The following is a 22,016-nucleotide window of genomic DNA, read 5'->3' as shown; positions in this document are numbered from 1 at the left end:
CGCGGGGCTCGAACTCACGGACTGTGAGATCATGACCTGAGCCGAAGTCGGACGCTTAACCAACTGAGCCACCCAGGCGCCCCGATATTTTCAATTCTTATACCATTTGTGGTTATGTCCTCACTCTCATTCTTAATGTGTTAATTTGTAACATCTCTCATACCTTGATGAAGTTTTTATACGTAGCCTATTTATTATTAATTTTTCCATTGATACACAAGTTTTTGAAATATGCTTATCAGTCTCCATATATGGTAGATTTTTTCCCCTTTGATTATTAACTTCAAACTTAACTACCTTGTGAAAAGAGATTATGCATCTTTTAATGTGTCTAAACTTTCTTGTCAGATTGTCATCAAGTTTTGTAACTGTCCCTTGAGTATTAAAAAATAGTGTTTTCTCCAACTGTTGGATTCAGGGATCTATTTTTCTTTTTCTTTTTATTAATAATCATTTATTTATTTTGAGAGAGAGAGAGAAAAGAAAAAACATGACAAGGAGAGGGGCAGAGAGAGAGAGTGAGAGGGAATCCCAAGCAGGCTCCACACTCAGCACTGAATTGAGCCCCATGCAGGGCTTGATCTTATGACCATGAGATCATGACCTGAGCCAAAATCAGGAGTTGGACACTTAACCAACTGAGCTATTAAGGCGCCCCTGCAGGGAACAATTTTTATTCACTATTTGAAACTTGTTTATTGTAATTTTGGTGTCTTTTTTATTCTTTTTTTCCTGTTGAATATACAAATTATGAAAAGAGATGTTAAAATCTGTTACTGTGACATTGGATTAATCTGTTTCTCATTATAGTTTCATCAAATTTTGTCTTCATACATATTGTGGATATATGATCTGGTATATTCAAGTTTGTAATTTTTGCTTTACCCTGGAGAATTGCAATTTTTGTCATGATGGAGTTTTTCTTCACATCCACAACAATGCTTTTTGCCAGGAAGTTTATGTATCTGGCATATGAACGTGGCATATCTTTTTATCAGTTCTTTACTTTCAAACATTCTGTGACCCTATGTTTTAGATGTAACTTTCTTAAGTAGCCTATATTTGGATTTAGTTTTATAACTTTTTAATCCATTTTGATGAATGTTGACTTAATTGTAATTTCTTGTACATTTTAAATCTGCTATAATCACCAGTATTTTAAAATTTATTTCTACCATTTTCTTTTATCCTTTTTATTTTATCCAACTTTCCTTTCTTTTACTGTCCTTTCCTGCTTCTTTTGAATTAATTTTTCTCCTCCTGCATCATTTGCTTGAATAAATGGCCATAGGATCTTTTTGGGAATGAACGGGGGAATCATTAGAATATATTTACATGGTAGTTAAGGGTAATTTCTCATAGTTACCTGGAATTTCCAGGATTCTGGATCTGAGAAATGGTTCATATTCAGAAATTGGACAGGGATGATATTCTACTGGAGAAGTTTCCACAGGCTCATGATCATTTATGCTTATTTTCTTTTGATTGTGAAAACTGAGCAATACCCTTTTTGGTTGCTCATCTATCTCGTCTCTATGAACCTCTGATTTCCACTCAGACCTTTCTACTAAACCTGCCTATAAATGATAGATGTCACTGAGCTTCTCAACAATGTTGTTGCTTTTTTACCTTTTACCATTTCAATAATGGAGCTTTATCACAGAACATAGATGATTGGTTAGTTTCTTGTCCCATGCAGTTTTTCCACTCTAGCATGCCTGCTTCTCTGAGACTTTTGGTCCCTTCCTCCACAATTTTCCATGGTAGTTCCAGCATTTCTACATCGTTGAATGTAGGCCATTACTTTTTCTAAGCTTCCAAGAGCATAGTCTCCCAGGGTTCTTGCCCAGGTGTTTTATCCTGAATTTCTGGAAATTGCTCCCATTTCAAAAAGCTATGTTTTGTCCAACTTTATATTGCTCTTGATCCAGCACCCTCAGTATCCATTACATACATTTTCTTATTATTCCTTTCCTCCCTTAACAAGCCCAATACTTCCCCAGCTGGGTGACTTGACCAATATTATCGATCCAATGGGAAAAGGAGAGGTGGGAACAGATGTTTCCTGTTGGTACAGGTTGTTTTGCAAGACAAAGTTTTCTGTATCATCTTTAACATGGAAGATGCTAGCTAGCCTTTAAGTGGAGGGAAGTCTGCAGGATGTTTCAGAAGAATCTGGAAATTCAGTGCATTCAACTGCAACAGTACATTGAATACAACACAAATCTCAGTGCTAGACACCAGTCTCTCCAATCAGAGACCTGACTTGGTATAATAGATTGGCTGGACTTGACAACGCAAACTTCTCTTAAACTCTGCTACCCTTATAGTAATTAAGGTTTAGGCCTTATCCACAGCATTTTTCTGTATTCCTATGACAGAAAATAAGAGACTCTTTATGTGATGTTAAGAAGGCCTTCGTTTCACACTTTACCTTCAACTGGTGGTTAAATAATCCTTAGCCTTAGACAATAAAAGTCTTTGACTAATGCCTCAGTGTCACTCAGCAATACTCCTTGTACTTAATTCTGTACCTCTTACACATGTACAATACTAAAACTGCTAATACATCCCCTTCCTTTGGTATCCCATCCCAGTTCATCACTGGCAAAATGAGATGGCATAACTGGAGCCATCAGTTTTCCTCTTACCGCAAGTGATAGTGTCTTCATTGCTAGTTAGCCAATACTGATCCAGTTATAAAATTTTAGAGTCTACTTCCTAGGATCACTCTTCATATCAATTGTCTTACATTTTGTTTCTCAGGATACAGGCTCTGAATTAGATATTAAATGTGAGATATTTTGGAGTGTGATTTGAGTTATTTATTGTTATATAACCCCAATGACAAAAATATAATGTCTTAAAAATGACCATTTTATTATACCTCGAATTATGTGAGTCAGGAATGTGGGCAGAGGTTGGTTAAGTGATTCTTCTGCTTCATGTAGGCTTTACGGTAGTGAGTTGGGAGTAGATTTCTTTGGTTAGCTGGACTGGTCTGCAGGTCACTCGCATGCCTGATATCTTAGAAGAGATGACTGTAAGGCTATACTTAGTTGGCTCTTCTCTCTAGTCATATACTCCCGGGATCTAGGCATAAACTGTCATAATGCCCCTTCCACTATAGTCTGTTAATAAAAGTGGTCATAGAACAGCCCAGTTTTGAGAGGAAGAAATATAGACTTTATCTATGGGGAAAAGAGTACCAAAGAATTTGTAGCCATTTTCAATCTGTCACAAATATTTATAGGAACAACTCATATTAGGGAACAGGGGAAGTAGAATTGGCAAAGGGAGAGGAAAACTGAAATACAGTTACAACAGAGGCCTCAGCCATTTCCATGAGGGGTTCTGGAGATGGAATGCCCATTTGAATTTAGGCAAGGAGGTTAAGTTTATGTGTGGCTCCATTAGGCCAATCACTTGATAACAGACTATCTTTGGGATGGGCAAGCATGTAACTTTGGTTTAAGGAGTTCCTTTTTGGTCTAAGCAATTCTCGGAGAGAAATTAAGTTGTAAGTCATTATCAGTCAACACTTCTGCCAACTGAGCACCTCTTTCATGAAGGCACAGTCTGGGTGGTACATCCCAGAATTCATTATATATGTTAGGAATTAAATGGAGGTTACAAAGAATGTTGTTATCACCTAAACAAATGAAATAAAAATAGCAATATATAGTATCAATATCATGAAAGTTATAATACTGATATGAAGGAAAGAGTTGATTAAATACATTTTATTAAATACAACAATGCATACATTTTATAAAACAGATAAAGATATTAAAGAAAAGATGCTTCAGTAAAGTATAGTGTCTCTGAAGGAAGAACCCAACTGATGGAACAGAATGATATCTAAAATATGTATCAAGAAGAAATTGGGAGAAAATGTTTCTGAAGATGAAAAGAACACATAGTATGCAAGAAAAGAATTTTCACAGGCTACTGAATATAAAGACAAGAGTAAAAAATGGAGTTCTTTATTTCTAGTAAATTGGGGCTTAAACTGTTTTCCGTCTTCCTCAAATGTATCTTATAAAAGCAACAAGGGAAATTAAAAACAAACAAATCTTCAATTTATTTTTACATAAAACCAGTAAACATATACATCCCATAGATTTTTTTTTTAAGTGTAAATGCTACTAAAAGCAACTAAGATTGGCACAAAACTGAATGAATTGAAAGGCAGCACAAACCACATGGTAAGAGAATAGCAAGATAGTCCAGAAGCAACAGATATCACAAAAGGACTAAATGAAATAAAATCTGTGGGGTCTGGGAAAGACAAAGCAGAAACTGAAAAGATAAATGGGTCAAAGTACATAAGAAATATGTATAGAGCAGACTAACATACAAGTAATGAAATGTCTTCAAAAATACCAGTAAAACTACACTCCCTAAAGGAAACACCTGCAACTGCTGGACAAGGAAAACGTAGCTTATTTCACAGTAAGATGTAAAATTCAAGCTGGCCTAGCATTGACACACAGCTAATAGAAGAAACAAAATGGAAAAGATTTACCCAAAAATGCATCACAAAATGAGAAAGAGCAGATGAAAGTTCTGCCCAAATATTTTATCACTAACTAAAAAATGAGAAAAATCACTTTTATAAAAGAAGATCTCAAAGTAAAAACACAAGATGTTAGGGACAATATGGTGAGAAAATAGAAGACAATGAAATGTACACTAGTAGAACTCAGGAAAATGTAGGAAGAATAATAAAAAAATCACAGAAACATAAGACAAAATTGGAGCACAAGGCAGCATAAACGTTGAGAATAACACAGGAGGAGATCTGGAGTATAGAATGAGAAAAGCGACCAAAATAAAAGAGAAATACAGAGGAGTTAAAAAGGATTAAAGGGAATAGTTAGATACACAAGAAAGGCAAAGGAGATCAAATGTGTGTAATTGGAGTTTACCAAGAAGAAAGCCAAAATAATGGAACAGAATATAGAAACATATAATTCAAGAAAACATTCCTGAAATTTAAGAAGTCTCGAATCTACATTTTTGAAAAAAAAAAAAAAAAAAAAAATGTTATATGCCAGGACAGTTTGAACCACAATGGTCAATAATGAAATACATTTGATAAAGTATTGGCCCTTAAAGAAAAAATCCTTTGCAATGCTAAGTCAAAATACCAAGTCACTTAGAAGAGCAAAAACAAATCAACCAGATTTCATGTTTTCCTTAGCAGTATTCAGCTTCAGAAGACAATGGGGCAATATGCAGTATTTATATGATAGGCAAGGAAGTGTAACTCACAGATTATATGTACAGCCAACTTGTGCTTCAAGTGAAAATTCAACAAATTGTTTTGAACAGACAGCACTCAGGGATTAGTTTTCCCAAACGTTCTTGCTAAGGAAACTCCTTGCAGGTGAACCTCAAACAAAGGATGACTGGAAAAGAATGACAAAGTCATGAACTTTTAAATATATTTTATTTAGAACCAACACAAGCTAGATATGTTTTATATACTTTAATGAGAAAATGTTAACCCCTTAAAGAGCAAGAAGATAAAAAGTAGAACAAGTCTGTTACCACATCTGAAGTATCTGGGAATCAAAGAATATCATTTCTAGTTTATAAAATTAAGTAATAAATAAGCATATTGAGTTACACAAATGTATACTGGATGATTTCTTGTCAAAATGCCATTACTGTTACTGTCTATACTTGGACATTGTTTCCCAGATTTCTCTTCATTCTATGGTACCTGGTTAAAATTGGTCAAAAACAGGGCCTCCTGGAAGGTCTAGAGTGCAGCTGGGAAGGAGAAACCATTTATTTAGGCCCTGGTGGTTGGACATGATAATTGATGGGGCTTTGGAGTGATGGGAGTTCAGAGCTGATGGCCAAGAAAGAATTCTTGAAGATGTGTTTGGTGCAAAAAGGTGATTTTATTAAAGCACAAGGACAGGGCCTGTGGGCAAAAAGAGCTGCACTGGTGTTGTGAAGAGTGACTGGTTATATACTATGAACTTGGGGGAGATAAAGAAGAAGTTTCTTAAAGGGATTTCCATAGGCTAAAGACTCATACTGGAGGCCTAGCTATTGTCAAACTAAGGTTGTTTTTCCCTCTAGCAAAGCATTAAGACAGTAGGGAATTCCTGGAGATTAGGCTGTTGATAAGATTGCCCTTTTCTTGTAATGTTACTAAGATATTTGTAAACTGATAGAGACTCAAGTCCTGCTAGACTGTGATCTCTATCAGTTAACCACTGGTTTTCTTTCTCTTTCCTCTGTCTTTGGGCAGCCAGGAGTGCCTGAGATTTATCACACATATCCCACCCGGGGTAGGGGTGTTTTGTGGCGTGTTAGCTTGTATTGTGCTCCCTCATCAATGATGATCAAGTGCCCATATGTGTAGCCCTCAGCTTGTTCTTGTTCTCCTCCTGTGCTCTGAGTCATGGTGTTTTCTAACTTCCTTGCCTCCTGACTGCTGCTGGCCCAAGGCTCACCACCAGGGCTATGCTTGTACACATACAGTGGCAGCAGTACCACAGGGGCAGCAGTTTCCTTTGACCTCTATAAATATCTCCACTGTTTGTAGACAGATTTACATGGCTTCTTGACTTTTGTCATGTGTTCAGACTATTTTACTTAGGCCAGTATTTGAGGCAATTTTGATTGCTGATTGTTTCTCTGATCCTCCAATTCCCTCTTTCCAGACCTTCACTTCCCTAGTTCCTCCACACTGGTGTAAAGTCTAATTCCTAAATTAAACTTCTTACTCATGTAATGCTAATAATGGGTTTGGTTTATGACTGATAAAAATAGTAAGTTAAGCAAGGTAATTTTATTGACTACAAGAATAAATCAGGAAAATACAAGTTTAAAGAAAAAGGAAGAGGGGCGCCTGGGTGGCTGAGTGGGTTAAGCATCCTCCTCTTGATTCAGTCTCAGGTCCTGATCTCACAGTTGGTAAGTCCAAGCCCTGCATCAGGCTCTGGGCTGACAGCAGGGAGCCTGCTTGGGATTTTCTCTCTCCTCCCTCACTCCTGTGTTTTCTCTCAAAATACCTAAATAAACATTTTAAAACAATAAAATAAAAAGTAAGACTTGTGATCTTAATATCAAACATGGAATTCAGGCTTCAAAGTGTTAAAGTTCATGAGGAAGGGAAATTTCTTATGCTAAAGGTCTCTATTTGTAATCAAAACACAAATTTGTGAATACATACGCTCACAATGGCACAGCAGCAACATTAACTAATGGTGCTGGTACTGACATCTTAAACTACTTTTTTAAGAGTGTTTATTTTTTTTATTTTTGAGAGATTGAGTGAGAGAACAAGAGGAGTAGAGAGAAAGAGAGAGGGAGACACTCTGAAGCCGACTCAGAGCTGTCAGCACAAAGCCTGATGCAGGGCTAGAACTTACGAATCCTGAGATCATGACTTGAGCTAAAGTTGGGCACTTAACTGACTGAGACACGCCGGTGCCCCTTACCCTATTTTTTTTTTTTTTTTTCTCTTCATTTGCAGTGATTCTGGTATTGTTCCATTAAGGATGATGGTGAATTTGGTGAGAGATGCACAGTTTTCGTTTTAAGGAATTCATTAATCTATTACTAATTTATTGTTCATTTTATTTTATTTTATTTTATTTTTGTTCATTTTATTTTTAAAAACACAATGATTGTTAACTTTTGTCAAATGTCTCATTAACATCACAATATGATTTTACTCCTTGGAGTTATCACTGTGATTAATATTGATCCACCTGTACATCCCTGGAATGAATCCATAGAATCATAATTTTAATGTGGTTTGGATTCTTTTTATGAGTATTTTAGTATGGAATTTTGCATTACTGTTCATGATGTATTGCATCATGCATCATGATTGCATACTGTTCATGATATAGTGTATTTTTTTGTTGTTGAAATTTCTGTTAAATGTTGATTATCATTTTTATGCTTCTCATTTAAATATCTTAGAATTATAAAAATATTCTGAAATTAAAAACATAGTAGTATCTAGTCTTTAAAATTTTGAAACTGATTGGATCTTTTGCTTTTTGGAAGAATAAGGAAAATCTTTTCATTTATGTTTATCATTTTATGTTTCTTTCTCTTGGAATTTATTTTGTAAAATTTTAGAAATTTTAGAAAATTCTAGAAAGTTACTAATTTCATCCATACTTTCAAATTTATAATGGGAATATAAAAGAATATTGGAGTGAACAAATTGACTCAGTTCTAGCTCAGACTGAAGACCTTAAAGTTTGAAGAGGAGCAAATATCATGGATATGTGATTTTTCTATAGCACTGTTGATTTCTACAGATGGATGTTTAGAGAAAGGGAAGTTTATATAGGTGAAGTGATAGGTGAGTTTTTAATTGAGACCTTGCATGTGGAGATTCAGAGAAATCAGTACATTTTTATTGAATCCTTTTTTATTACTAAGAAAGACAATAGAAAAGAGAGAAGGCATAAAACAAGGTCACTGCCCTAAAGGCACTTGCAACCCAATTGTAAATTCCTTCAGGATTTAAGCCACCAGAGGCTATAATGAACTATTCAAGGTAACTGTAAGTAAATGCTAAAAGAATTAATTCATACTGTAGCCTTTGGCATATCAGAGCTGAAGAGATGACCTAAGACTGAGGTAGTCAGAGGCTTAAAGAGCGAGGTGAATCCTACATGAAGGGTAAGATTAAAATTGTCAGGACTCTAAGTATGAAGACAAGAATTAATGTGTCTTTCCTGACAGTATAGAGGTAATATATAATAACTGCTCCATTAAATTTTGTTGAATGAATAAATATGTGAATAAATATGTGATATTACATAAGCTAGAGGAAAAAAAGAGGAAGGAAGGAAGGAAGGAAGGAAGGAAGGAAGGAAGGAAGGAAGGAAGGGCTAAAAAGTCAAATATCACATACAGATCATATAATGACTGCAGAGCACCCATTGGATTTCTCAGCTAGGGGTGTGGATCATGGAGACAGCCAGAGCAGTGGATTACAACCAGATTTAAGAAAGTTGAGAGTAAAGGAGACCAGAAATAAAGAACAGGTTTTGTTTGTTTGTATTTGGTTTTATTTTGTTTTTTGTTAATGTGGGAGAGAGAGCACATTTGTAAGGAGGGATTTAGATGAGAAAAACAGATTTAATGACACGAAGATGGTAGTAGGTTATGTTGGAGACTGCGGGAAGGAAGATAGACATTGGACAGGAGCAGGGAAATCTCCTTTGAGAATGGAGTTAAAAGAAGGCATGGCCGGGGTGCCTGGGTGGCTCAGTCAGTTAAGTGTCCCACCTTGACTCAGGTCATAATCTTATGGTTTGTGGGTTTGAGCACTGCGTCAGGCTCAGTGCTGACAGCTCAGAGCCTGGAGCCTGCTTCAGATTCTGTCTCCCTCTCTCTCTGCCTCTCCCCCTCTTGTGCTCAGTCTCTCTGTCTCTAAAATAAATAAACATTAAAAAATTTTTTTTTAAAAGAAGGGATGGCTGCAGTTAAATCCCATAATGGAATATCGGGAAAATCGATGGAATTCTGCTTAAGTGGTCTTATTTTATTTTACAAAATGGGAATGTACACATTTGCTGAAGGAAGGAAGAGAGTAGTGCTATTTAAGAATAATGGATTTTGGACTGGATTACAATGAAAATAGGAGTGAGCAAGTCAGTCCTAGCTCAGTTTGAAGACATTTTTTTGATGGCACAGATAATAGATGCACAGTTTTCTGTTGTGATGTTTATGCGCTGGGATAGGCATATACTGATAGAGGGTTTGGAGTTTTGAAATGAGTGTACAGTTGTATATTGAAAGACTAGCTGAAGCAGTGAAATTGGAGAAAAAGAGTTAGAAAATAATAGACACACAGAGAAATGAAGTATGGTAAGAAATTGGTGTATGAATCTCAAAGATAAAGTTTTTGGAGTAAGTGATTGAAATGTAGTACAAATAAAGGTCACTGAAATGCTGAGGTCAACAAACTGAGGGTAAAGGCCACATAGTATAGAGGAAAAGGTCACAGATTCTAATATCTATCTCTTAAGCTACACGACCTTGGGAAAATTACTTAACTCTGAGGTCCCTCAGTTTCCTAATAAGTAGAATTAAAGTACCACTATAAACATTAATGAAAAAGCATATATTAAAGAGCCTAGCAAAAACCTAGCATGGAAGAGTTATGTTATTATATTATTCTTTTGTTGCTGTTGTTATCATTTTTACATTTGTCACTGGTAAGTAGCTCAAGGACATGGGGATTATCAGATTTAGAGTACATAAGAGTCAGGTGTGAAAGTTGTCAATGAATATAAGGAATTGATCATACGAAGAAAGATAAAAAATGGTAATGAAGATTGCAAGAGATGATGTCATTGGATAGCTTGGAACAAAAGAAGCCTTATTTTTATGCTCTAGGGAAATTAGAAATAAAATTTTAAATTTTTTAATGTTTATTTTTGAGAGAGAGAGAGACAGAAAGAGAGAGAGAGAGAGAGAGAGAGAATCTGAAGTAGGTTCCAGGCTCTGAGATGTCTGCATAGAGCCTGACATGGGGCTCAAATTCATGAACCATGAGATCATGACTTGAGCCGAAGTCGAATGCTTAACCAACTGAGCCACCAAGGCACCCAGAATAAAATTTTAAATAGTAATTTGTAATCAGAGAATTCTGACTTCTCTCTCTGCATTTTGGGTGGAAAAGAATAAGATGAAGTAGCTTTCTGTGAAGGACTTGGAAATGTAGTGGAGAATGTTTAGAGTAGAGTGCAATTCCAAAAGAAAAAAATATAAAGGACCAAGGGAGTAGTAGGAGGATAGGTAAAGAGAGAGGAAGTTACAACAATATGAGGATGAAAATATGGGTAAGAGAGAAAATCAGAAGGCTTACCAGCTGGATGATAATAAGGGTGATAGGCATGAGGTGAGAATATGCCCAGATGTCAAATAGACACCAGAGTAATTTATTTACATGTTGCAGCTGGCTGATTCTTCTCTTGGGGATGAAACTTCGGGATGCTAGAGACATGATCATGTCACATATAAATGATTGAGACTGAGGATATAGGATATATTATTAGTTTTTAATTGTTTCAAAAATACTAGGATGGTTAAATGCAAGTAACTAAAATTGCATTTTAAATGTAAATATGAGTTTCTCAAACCCAGGTTTTATTTAATTACAGTGACCTCATAATAAAATATAATGAAAATAGTGTAAAAACTTGCATCTAAATGGAATAACATACTTTCCTGAGGTTCAAATTGGCTGGCTAAATATCCTCATAAACCTTCATTTACATTTTAAAAATATTGATCATTTCAAAAACTAGGGCATATGAAAGTTGCATTTTAATGCTAGCACAATATTTGAAAGAGAATGAAAATAATGCAAGCATTGAAATATGTACTTTTCAGATAGCACTTAAAACTTTAAATAGAAATGTAACCCACAACTGACAGATTGTCTTTGTCAGCCTTGAACAACATGTAGACAGTAGGCTGCATGGGGTTCATAAATACATCTGGAGGCCTGATCTTTGCCTGCCTGCTGTGTGGGAGTCTTTATGACTGGCAGCCTTACTGGCAGCCCTACAGGCATTAGAATGGAAATAATAGCCCATCATCTGGATATGATAGTCACTTAATAAAATCTCAGCCATTTGCATTCTTCTTAAAACATCATTTTAAAGATATTCATTGATCATTGGAACATAAGATTTTAAAACTTCTATAATGATGTAAATAAGCCATAATGATTAAATGGTTCATTTGGAAATTATTTTGTAACTAAATGGTTATGACATAAATAAAACAGATTGATAGTGTCATTTGTAATAAATCATAGATTATGGATGTAGTTTATTAATTAAAGTTTTACATGCAACAATTACTTAATGCCACTGAGAAGTACATACACTTAAATTTGACAAATTAGTATTTACACCCTTCAAAATAGGGATTTTTCTGTGCTTTGGTCAAAGGCAGCCAGCAACTGGCTTAGGGTTCATATAAATTGGCATTTTCTGGGCTCACAGAACCCAACTCATCCTGTAGACATTAGAGCTCTTTACTGCCACAGTGGAGAACAAAGAGAACTGGAAGCAAGCACAGCGACTTGATATTTGGCTCAAAAACAGCAACTCCCAAACACTTACAAAACTTTTCTTAGGCCTTTTCAGAAGGTGTGAGACTGGTCAGTACAATGACATTTAGCCAACAAGGGAAAGTTTTCCTCTGTTTTATAGAGACCCTAGGAATTTTTCCCAGTAACATAAACCACCTCATAAAAGTCAACAATAGTGCTGATTATCTTGTCAAAAACAAATGAGTACATCCAATGGAAGAAACACACACACATACACACCTGCACACACACACACCCAACACACACACCTTAAGATGGTCTCATTTAGTTTAGCATTTCATATTTTGTTTTCATTTTGTGGCACATCTGTGCAGCCTTGCAGATTCTCTGAAAGTATTTTGGATAATAAAAGAAAGAGAAGATTGTTCCCTGTTCTTTGCCTAGTCTTTCAATGATCAAACCATAATAAACATACACCTATGCATACCATACTGTTCCAGAAAAGTACCAGCCATTATGTATCTTTCTGTAGCTCACTCTAACTTCGTACCCCATGTGTTGGTTCAAAAAAATAATACAGATTTCATGATTCCAAGGACTTAAAAAAAAATGTACAGAAGTAGTTTCAAAAGCTAATTTAATCAGTACTGTAGGGCACCATCATCTCTCACTGGATTGTGCATTAGCTTTCTAACTTGTCTTCCTGCTCCCATTCTTCCTCTCCTATAGTTTGAAGCAACCAGAATGAGCTTTTAAAATCTGTCAGATTATGTCTCAAAATTCTCAAAGGAACTCTTATCTAACTCTCAGTAAAAGCCCAAATCCTTAGTCTGTGGGCTCTGCAGAGGACCTGTCTTCATCTCCTACCTCTTTCCTTTCACTTGACCTGCTCTAGGCTCACTGGCGTCCTTAATGGTTTTGAACATTTCAGACACACTTCCACCTAAGAATATTTGCAGTGACTGCTCCTTCTGTCAGGAAAATGCTTCCCTTAGATGTGGGTATGGCTTGTTCACTCATCTCGTTCACATTACTCTAATAATACCTTTTCAATGAGCAATTCTGTGAACAAATTATAGTTGACCCTTGAACAACAGTGGTTTGAACTGTGTGGGTCCACTTATACAAAGATATTTTTGATAAACACAGACGGTGCTGTAAATATGTTTTCTTATGATTTCTTATGAAATACCGTGTCTAGCTTATTTTATTATAAGAATACGGTGTATAATACATATAACATATAAAACATGTTAATCAACTATGTTATCAATAAGGCTTCTGGTCAACAGAGGGCTATTTATTACTCAAGTTTTAGAGAGTCGAAGTATATACATGGATTTTCAACTGCTTGGGGGTCAGTGCTCCCTAACCTCATATTGTTCAGGATCAATTGTATTTAAATATTTTTAAATGTTTATTTATTCTTGAGAGAGGGGAGAGAGAGAGATTGAGAGACAGAGCATGAGTGAGGGAGGGGCAGAGACAGAGGGAGACACAGATTCCTAAGTAGGCTCCAGGCTCCAAGCTAACAGCACAGACCCCAATGTGGGGCTTGAACTCAAGAAACGTGAGATCATGACCTGAGCTGAAGTCAGATGCTCAGCCACCCAGGTGCCCCAAGGATCAATTGTATTTAAAACTGCAACCTCATTCTCTGGAATTCCTTATCTTATTAACTTTTCTTTATAGGAAGTATCATTTTCCAACTGATTTCCAATTTATTTATTTATTTTTATTATCTTCTGCACACTATAATGAAAGCTGCACCAGAAGGGGTGCTTTGTTGTCTGTTCGTTGCTGTATCTTCAACATCTGGAACAGTGCCTGACACATAGATTCTGTCTAATAAATATTTAGAAAACGTTTTTGGAACCCAGAAGCCTATTTTCAGGAATATAGACAAGAACTTCTCATACAAAGGGAAAATTAGTAGGGATGAAGTAAGCAATTGTTACTTTTTTTTACATTTTTATACCTTCTATAAAACCAAGATGAATTTAATAAGACTCATGAAATTTAGGTTAGGCATGAAGGTATGCTTTTATTCAAGCTTTAATTTTTTTTAAATTTATCCAAGTTAGTTAACATATAATGTAATAATGATTTCAGGAATAGAATTTAGTTATTTATCACTTACATATAACTAACTCAGTGCTCACCCCAAAAAGTGCCCTCCTTAGTACCCATCACCTATTTAGCCCATCCCCCTACCCGTCTCCCCTCCAGCAACCCTCAGTTTGTTATCTGTATTTAAGAGTCTCTTATGGTTAGTTTCCCTCTCTGTTTTTATGTTGTTTTTCCTTCCCTTCCCTTATGTTCATCTGTTTTGTTTCTTAAGTTCCACATATGAGCAAAATAATATATATATATCCCTCTCTGACTTATTTTGATTAGCATAATACACTCTAGTTCCACCCACATCATTACAAATGTCAAGATTTCATCCTTTTTGATCACCAAGTAATATTCCATTGTATATATATATACCTCTTCTTTTTTAAAAAAATTGTTTTTAATGTTTATTTATTTTTGAGACAATGCGAGAAACAGTGCAAGCAGTGGAGGGGCAGACAGAAGTAGACACAGAATATGAAGCGGGCTCCAGGCTCTGAGCTGTCAGCCTAGAGCTGGACGCGGGGCTCGAACTCCTGAACCATGAGATCATGACCTGAGCCGAAGTCAGACGCTTAACCGACTGAGCCACTCAGGCGCCCCACCTCTTCTTCTTTATCTGTTCATCAGCCAATGGGAATTTGGGCTTTTTCCATACTTTGGCTATTGTTGATAGTGCTGTTATAAACGTTGGGGTGCATGTGCCCCTTTGAATCAGCACTCCTGTATCCTTTAGGTAAATACCTAGTAGTGCAATTGTTGGGTCATAGGGTAGTTCTATTTTTAATTTTCTGAGAAACCTCCATACTGTTTTCTAGAGTGGCTGCACCAGTTTTCATTCCCACAAGTAGTGCAAAAGTGTTCCTCTTTCTCCAACTTCTGTTCCTCGCCAACATCTGTTGTTGCTTGAGTTGTTGATTTTAGCCATTCTGACAGGTGTGAGGTGGTATCTCATGGTGGTTTTGATTTGTATTTCCCTGATGATGATCTATTCATGTCTTTTGTCCATTTCTTCACTGGATTATTTTTTGGGTGTTGAGTTTGATACGTTCTTTATAGGTTTTGGGTACTAACCATTTATCTGGTATGTCATTTGCAAATATCTTCTCCCATTCCGTTTGTTTCCTTTTAGTTTTGCTGTTTTTTTTCCTTCACTGTGTAGAAGCTTTTTATCTTGATGAGGCCCCAATAGTTCATTTTTGCTTTTGTCTTCAGTGACATTTCAAGTAAGAAGTTGCTGTGGCCAAGGTCAAAGAGGTTGTTGCCTGTTTTCTCTTCAAGAATTTTGATGGCTTCCTGTCCTACGTTTAGGTCTTTCATCCATTTTGAGTTTATTTTTGTGTATGGTGTAAGAAAGTGGTCCAGTTTCATTCTTCTGCATGTTGCTGTCCAGTTTTCCCTACACCATTTGCTGAAGACACTGTCTTTTTTCCATGCAGGCTTTAATCTTAAAATTAGCATGATACTCCAAATATACAGAAAATTACAGAAATACAATAAATACCTGTAGATTCAACATTAAATCCTCTCAGATCTTGGGAATTTCACCACATTTATTCCTCATAACTTGTTAAAAAATAAAATATTACAGATACAATGTAAACTTCTTAAAATACCCACTACTCCCATTTCGTTCTCACCACATCCTTCGGATGACTACTATCCTAAATTTGGGGTTTGAAAATCTCATGAATTCATATACATAAAAATATATGGATGGCTCCACATACATTGTATAATATTGTTTTATATGATTACAAACTTTATATATGTGAAGCCATAATTTAATATATATTCTTAACTAGCTTTTTCCCATTGCCATAATTATGTTGATAGGATATTCATCTGCTAATATTTACTATGTAATTAATTTTAATTGCTATATAATATAGTATTTAACATTATATTAAAATGCATATATTCATTCTCCTCTTGATAAAAATTTAGGTTGTCTCGAATTATTTTCCTGTTTTATATATTGCAATTAATTTTTTGTACACTCATCACGTGAATCTGTGTGATAGTTTCTCTAATATACCTAGAAATGGAAGTTTTAAATCAAAGCTTACACACAATTTCAGCTTTATTAACTGCTGCTCAATTATCCTCCAAGTTGGTAATAGTGATGTATATACACATAGAAGTAAGGTTAAGCTTTTGTCTCCACATCTTCATCATGGTTTGTATTGTCAGACTTTTTTTTTTTACAATTTGACATGTGAAATGATGTCTAGCAGTTGTTTTATTTGTGTTCCCTGATTAGTCATGAGGTTGGGAATCTTTTCATTGTTGATTGACTGTATAGTTTTTCTCTTCAATGAATTACTTGTTCAATAACCTTCAACCATTCTCCACTAATTGTTTTCTTGTAGATTTGTAAGTGTTTTGTATAAATTTGTATATAACATTTTTGAAACTTTTAGTTAGTGTGACTACCTAAACCAGACCATTTTCAAGAATGGAAAGGTGCACTTTTAATTACATCTAAGTAATGGAAGAAAACCAGAATTATCTTGGACAAACTAGTTTGTATTGTTACCCTAGTGGTAAGCACTGACATCTGTAGCTGCTTTTTTAACTTTGTTTATAGCATATTCACTGAACTGATGATTTTAATTTATATGCAATTAAAATTATGAGTTTTTAAGCCAGTCACACACACACACACACACACACACACACACACAAATTCTATGTGGGGTACCAAGAATAATCCAATTTAAAAGACAGAAAGTAGAATGGTGGTCCCTAGGGACTGGAAGGACAAGGAATGGGGAGTTATTATTTAACTGTTATTCTTAACTGAATAGTTTCAGTTTTTCAAGATAAGAGAATTTTGGAGATGGATGGTGGTGATGGTGAGTCACAGCAATGTGGATGTGTTGATTGCCACAGAACTGTGCACTAAAAATGGTTAAAATGGTAATTTTTATTTTATGTATATTTTACTATAGAAAATATGAGAGGCACCTGGATGGCTCTGTTGGTTGGGTGTCCGACTTCAGCTCAGGTCATGATCTTACAGTCTGTGAGTTTGAGCCGTGCCTTGGGCTCTGTGCTGACAGCTCAGAGCCTGGAGCTTGCTTTGGAATCTGTGTCCCCCTTTCTCTCTGCCCCTCCCCCAATCGTACTCTGTTTCTCTCAAAAGTAAATAATAAACATTTAAAAAAAGTTTAAGAATTGTTATCATTACAACTAAAAAGGGGAGAGGGAAACAACTAAAGCTGTTCTTCATAGAAGAATGTCAACTAATAAATATCAAAGGAAGGCTAGAAATAGAAAAATCACTATTTGCACACATCATTGTGGTAATCAATTCAGGCAAAGGTTATCAATGAATACTAAAATCATTCATTTTCATGAATGATGTTTTGATGGAAGATATTTGGTACAGAATACTTAAACTGGGCCAAAGTCTTACTCCAGATATTACTTGTTAATTATAAAAGAAAAATGATCCTTTACAATGGAGAAACTTGATAGACATGATGAAGTGATCAAACATAATATCACCAATAATAAGAAAATAACAATTTATACTTCCTGATATGACACAGGAAAGTATAAAGTATCAATTATTAAATATTTTTACCAAAGCTTTTTAATATGTATATAATTAAGAAAACAACAAACAATTTTAGATTGTAGAATGATCTTTAAACAACTTGGGTAGACTAAAAAAAAAGTCAGTGTTATGAATTTTAAAAAAGGAGAAGGGAGAAGGAAGAGAAAGATGAAGAGAAAGAAGAAAGAAGAAAAAAGAAAAGAAAAAGAGTAGACAAGGAAACTAAAGAAATATGATAACTTGTCATGATTGGATCCCAGATTAATGTTTAAATGACACCTTAAAGACATTTTTGGGACAATGGACAAATTTGAATGTGAAGTATGTATTAGGTAATATATCTGAATCAATGCTAATATCTTGGATGTGATAATGGTGTTATTAATATATAGAAAAGTATTCTTATTCTTAACAGATACATGGTAAAATATTTGTGAAGAATGGTGTCTGTATCTTACTTTTAAATGAATCAAAAAAGGTGAAGCATCTGTTTCTTTCTATGCTAAGTAATATTTCATTGTGTATATATACCACATCTTTATCCATAAAAAAGAACGAAATCTTGCCATTTGTCATGACATGGATGGAGCTAGAGAGCATTATGCCAAGTGAAATAAGCCAGTCAGAGAAAGACAAATACATATGATTTCACTCATATGTGGAATTTAAGAAACAAAACAAATGAGCAAAGGGGAAAAAGAGAGAGAGAGAGAGAGAGAGAGAGAGAGAGAGAGAGAGAGAGAGAGAGGCAAACCAAGAAACTATACTCTTAATTATAGAAAACAAACTGATGATTACCAGAGAGGAGGGTATGGGGAGCTGTGTTAAATCGATGATGGGGGTAAAAGAGTGCATTTTTCATGATGAACTCGGGTGTTTATGGGAGTGTTGAATCACTATATTGTACACCTGAAACTATATTACACTGTATTTTAACTAACTGGATTTTTTTTTAAGAGAACTAGAATTTAAATAGAAACCCAAAAGGTGCATCTAGGTAAGGGTATATAAGTGTTCATTGCACTGTATTTTCAAATATTCTACAGGTTTGATATTTTGCAAAAAAAAAAAAAAAATAAATGGTGAAACTAAAAACTTTATTTGTGCAATTTATTCCATCAATTTATTTGACTGCATTAATGATTGAATGTAATAATGATGTAGAGTATGTGTGAAAAACTCTACTTAATTAGTAAAAAATTTGTCTTTGCTACAAAAGTGGTAATTTTCCTTTTCCTGTTTTCTCTTTTTCTTTTTTTCCTTCCTTCCCCCCTTCTCTCCTTCTTTCCTTCTCCCTTTCCTTCCTTCCTTCCTTCCTTCCTTCCTTCCTTCCTTCCTTCCTTCCTTCCTTCCATTCTTCCTTCCTTCTTTCCCTTTCTTTCGTTTTCTTTCATTTCTTTTTTTTCTTAATTTAGGGAGAAATGTAGGCACATCCTCCTTGCTTAGAGAAACATATTTCCAGGCTACGTATAACCTTTTCTGTGGTGACTGCAGAAAGTTTCTTCCTACCTTATTAGTCAAACTTGGCTAATGCAAGGCAATCTTAAAACTTTGACATTTAGACTTGGCAAATGCAGAATTCTCTTAAATATATACTTAGAAATACTAGATGGAAACTTTATGGTTTCCCAGGTTATTCAAGAAGCAGACCATTTATCACTTAGGTTTAATTTTTAAAAAGCCACAGTAAGCTATTGCAACAGTTCCACTTCAGTAAGCACACATTTTAATTAGAAAGTGTCTGTGCTTCATTTTAGTGTAATTTTCCTATGTTTCTGGTTTAAATCACATTCTAAGGCAATAATTACTATCACTTACTGAATATCTATTATGTGTCAAACACTTTTAGAAACTTTATATATTATTTCTAATCCAAAAATTTACTATGTGGGTATTATTCTAGTATTTAAAAACTGAGGAAACAGGCTCAGATGTTAAGTGTCCTACACTTGCTTAGTGTTTAAGTTGGGCTTCACACTTTGTCTTTCTTGCTCCAAAGCCCTTTCCCTGTCTACTATCACACACTGTCTCCTTGATGGAATATATCACTTCATATAATCTAATATGCAATGTTGCCAAGAGTAAAAATCATGTGTTCATGTACATATGCAGATATTCATTACCTAATATCTGGTGACCTCAGGTAAATAAAAAAGTGAATCTATATATTTTTTTTATTTAAAACTTCTGCTCCTGCTTTATTCAAAGTAAGTAACTAGAGAATAATTAAAAGACAAATAAGACATTCCCCCTTTCTTCCAGATAAATAACTTAGTTTAAAAAAAATACAAGGACACCCATAGCAGAAATGGCCCCCTGACCAACACAATTAATTTTTCTCTCTCTGTTATATAGTACTGTCACTGGAAAATGCTGTCTAGGGGTGCCTGGGTGGCTCAGTAGGTTAAGCACCTGACTTGATTTCAGCTCAGGTCATGATCTTACGGTTTATGACATGGAGTCTGTCATCTGGCTTAGCACTGACAGTATGAAGCCTGGTTGAGATTCTCTCTCTCTCTCTCTCTCTCTCTCTCTCTCTCTCTCTCTCTCTCCCCCTCCCTCTCTCTCTGCTCCTGCCCGCTCATACTGTCTCTCTCTCTCCCCGCACTCTGTCTCTCTCAAAATAAATAAATAAACATTTAAAAAAATAAATAAAAACTAAGAGAGAGAGAGACTGTGATGAAAATGAGCCTTAATATCTAATTGTAAGAGTTCAGAGATGCAAAACAGATCTAATATGCAGCTTCAAAAAACTTCTTATGTAAAAGTCAGATGCTGGTTAAAATAAAGAGACCTTAAGCCTGGGATGGGAACATTTGAGTGAACCTGAGAATATTGAGCATGCATGTCCTGTGAAAATTCTAAGCCAGCAGTGGTGTCTTCCTCCCGGTTGCCAGAAAACTGCCTCTTTCTTGCCTGGACGTCAGGTAGTGACTTTCCCTGAAAGCAAGTACTTGTTAGATGATGCTTGTACCTCACAACCCTTAAAGCCTCCAAGCTGATAACCAGGATTAGGTCTCAGCAGAGTCTGAGTAGGAAAGTATAGTCCCTACTCCAGGAGAAACAGCCTATACACAAACATGTTTAAAGACCTGTTTAATATATGCCAGCAAGGACCAGGGGAAAACATGTACAAAGGACATTGAGGAGGCTGAGTTGAGGGGGTGGGTAAAGAAGATTTTATTGATTTAGGGATACTTGCCTGTGATTCAGACTTTAATGTTTGGGCAATACTTGAACTTAGTCACAATACTGTATTGGGATGCTTCCTTGAAGTTTGGACACATGCTAGCCACACTATTCTCACACCCAATTCCCTGTACTACCTAATAAATTAGGGGCACATGAACTTTTTTTTTTTTTAATTTTGCTTCAGGTTTGCTTTCTGGGATAACTCGTCTAAGATAAGTTGTTTGATGCTTTGTTATAGCTTTGTGTTACATTATGGATTTATGTTTTGCACTCAGATTATGTATATGAATTATAATCCATGAAGCATAATATAAACTATATATTTTTTATATTTAATATATTATAAGATATTTATTTATTTTTCTATACTTTCACTCTGCTGTGTATGGTACAAATATTTGTATTCCATTTTTTATCTTTAACTTTTTTTGTGGTGATATTTACTATGTATGTACATTTTTAGTTTACTATATAAATGAATCACACCAATTTTTCTTGAACAGATTCTGAGATGTTATATTACTTAAGAAGTCTTTTCCATCCTAGGGAGAGGGAAAGGAGGGAAAGGAAGATTAAAACTCTATTCACTTGTTCTTTTTCCTATCCACTTGATGGTTTCCATATAATGTAGCTCTAAACACTGTTTTTCTCATTTGTCTTATTGATGATCACATCAACTGATTTACTATTACTATTATTAGTACAAACTTAAAACTCTTAATTCTCAGGGGAAAAATCTTTGTATATAGTGGAGGATAATTATGTTAATACTGTACGGGGTTGAAATTGTTCCTGTATTTTTAAGATTTTTGTATACATGATTGTTCAGTGGGGGCATGGTTAGGGAGATCTGCTTTAAAGGGTGTGTGTGTGTGTGTGTGTGTGTGTGTGTGTGTGTGTGTATGAATGAGTGCATTGTATATGTTTATTAAAATAGTTATTCAATGATGTTTAAGAAACAAGATCAGGAGGCTCTAGAGCCAGACTGCCTGGGATCAAAGTTTGAGTACATTACCACTGTTTATATGATTTTACAAAAGTAATTTAAATTTCCTCTCTCCACTCACCATCTGTAAAATA

Source organism: Puma concolor, chromosome C1 (genome assembly GCF_028749965.1).
Source record: "Puma concolor isolate L17-30 chromosome C1, mPumCon1.1.hap2, whole genome shotgun sequence".
Lineage (NCBI taxonomy): Eukaryota > Metazoa > Chordata > Mammalia > Carnivora > Felidae > Puma > Puma concolor.
The sequence above is the reverse complement of the archived record's forward strand: the minus strand, read 5'-3'. Positions refer to the sequence as shown.